Below are 2,572 nucleotides of genomic sequence, written 5' to 3' on the forward strand. Positions count from 1 at the left end.
AGATTTTGGGAAGCATTTTCAAGATTTGAAATTTTCTCCCCCTATTTCAAATGCTTTTCCTTTGACTAAACAAAACTCCCCCTTAATGAAATCCACCTCTTAGTGTTCAAGAGGGTTTTAGATATTAATTTTGAAGAGGGTATACCAATTTGAAATTATATCAAAAATAAGATACTAATTTGAAAATCTTTAAAAACACTTCTTTAATACAAATTGAAAGACTACAAAGTTTTGAAATTGGTGGTGGTGCGGTCCTTTTGCTTTGGGCTAATACTTTCTCCCCCTTTGGCATGAATCGCCAAAAACGGATACTTGTGAGTGAAATATAAGCCCTTTCACAAACTTTCTCCCCTTTGGTAAATAATATAGGAGGGAAGATTATACCAAATTGGAGAGCGTTGTGGAGCGACGGTGAAGGATGAATAATTCGATGGAGTGGAGTGGAAGCCTTTTGTCTTCGTCGAGGACTCCATTTCCCTTTTAATCTATGACTTAGCATAATATTCACTTGAAAACACATTAGTCATAGCACATGAAAGTGATATGATCAAAGGTATATAAATGAGCTATGTGTGCAAAATATCAATCAAAATTCCTAGAATCAAGAATATTTAGCTCATGCCTAAGTTTGGTAAAAGATTTCTCATCTAATGGCTTGGTAAAGATATCGGCTAATTGATCTTTGGTGTTAATGTAAGCAATCTCAATATCTCCCCGTTGTCGGTGATCCCTCAAAAAAGTGATACCGAATGGCTATGTGCTTAGTGCGGCTATGCTCAACGGGATTATCCGCCATGCGGATTGCACTCTCATTATCACATAGGAGAGGAACTTTGGTTAATTTGTAACCATAGTCCCTAAGGGTTTGCCTCATCCAAAGCAATTGCGCGCAACAATGGCCTGCGACAATATACTCGGCTTCGACGGTAGAAAGAGCTACAAAATTTTGTTTCTTAGAAGCCCAAGACACCAGAGATCTTCCCAAGAACTGGCAAGTCCCTGATGTGCTCTTTCTATCAATCTTACACCCTGCCCAATCAGCATCTGAATAACCAATTAAATCAAAAGTGGATCCCCTGGGGTACCAAAGGCCAAACTTAAGAGTATAAACTAAATATCTCAAGATTCGTTTCACGGCCCTAAGGTGAACTTCCTTAGGATCGGCTTGGAATCTTGCACACATGCATACGAAAAGCATAATATCCGGTCGTGAAGCACATAAATAGAGTAAAGAACCTATCATCGACCGATATACCTTTTGATCTATGGATTTACCTCCCGTGTCGAGGTCGATATGCCCATTGGTTCCCATGGGTGTCTTGATGGGCTTGGCATCCTTCATCCCAAACTTGGTAAGAATATCTTGAATGTACTTCGTTTGGCTAATGAAGGTGCCTTCTTGGAGTTGCTTGACTTGGAATCCTAAGAAATACTTCAACTCCCCCATCATTGACATCTCGAATTTTTGTACCATGATCCTACTAAACTCTTCACATGTAGATTTGTTAGTAGACCCAAATATAATATCATCAACATAAATTTGGCATACAAACAAATCATTGGCAATTGTTTTAGTAAAGAGAGTGGGATCGGCTTTTCCGACTTTGAAGCCATTAGCGATAAGAAAATATCTTAGGCATTCATACCATGCTCTTGGGGCTTGCTTGAGCCCATAAAGCGCCTTAGAGAGTTTATAGACATGGTTAGGATACTCACTATCTTCAAAGCCGGGGGGTTGCTCAACATAGACCTCCTCCTTGAATGGTCCATTGATGAAGGCACTCTTCACGTCCATTTGATAAAGCTTGAAGCCATGGTAAGTAGCATAGGCAAGTAAAATGCGAATTGACTCAAGCCTAGCTACGGGTGCATAGGTTTCATCGAAATCCAAACCTTCGACTTGTGAATATCCCTTGGCCACAAGTCGGGCTTTGTTCCTTGTCACCACACCATGCTCATCTTGCTTGTTGCGGAAGACCCACTTGGTTCCTACAACATTTTGGTTAGGACGTGGAACTAAATGCCATACCACATTCCTCGTGAAGTTGTTGAGCTCCTCTTGCATCGCCAACACCCAATCCGAATCCCTTAATGCATCTTCTACCCTATATGGCTCAATAGAAGACACAAAGGAGTAATGTTCACAAAAATGAGCAACACGAGATCGAGTGGTTACCCCCTTATGAATATCGCCGAGGATGGAGTTCACGGGGTGATCTCATTGTATTGCTTGGTGGACTCTTGGGTGTGGCGGTCTTGGACCCTCATCATCTTCCTTGTCTTGATCATGTGCGTCTCCCCCTTGATCATTATCCCCTTCTTGAGGTGGCTCATCTTCTTGATCTTCATTATCATCCTCTTGAACTTGATCCTCATCTTGAGTTGGTGGAGATGCTTGCATGGAGGAAGATGGTTGATCTTGTGCTTGTGGAGGCTCTTCGGATTCCTTAGGACACACATCCCTAATGGACATGTTCCTTAGTGCGACGCACAGAGCCTCTTCATCATCTACCTCATCAAGATCAACTTGCTCTACTTGAGAGCCGTTAGTCTCATCAAACACAATGTCACA

This window comes from Zea mays, chromosome 9, assembly GCF_902167145.1.
Source record: "Zea mays cultivar B73 chromosome 9, Zm-B73-REFERENCE-NAM-5.0, whole genome shotgun sequence".
NCBI classification, from domain to species: domain Eukaryota; kingdom Viridiplantae; phylum Streptophyta; class Magnoliopsida; order Poales; family Poaceae; genus Zea; species Zea mays.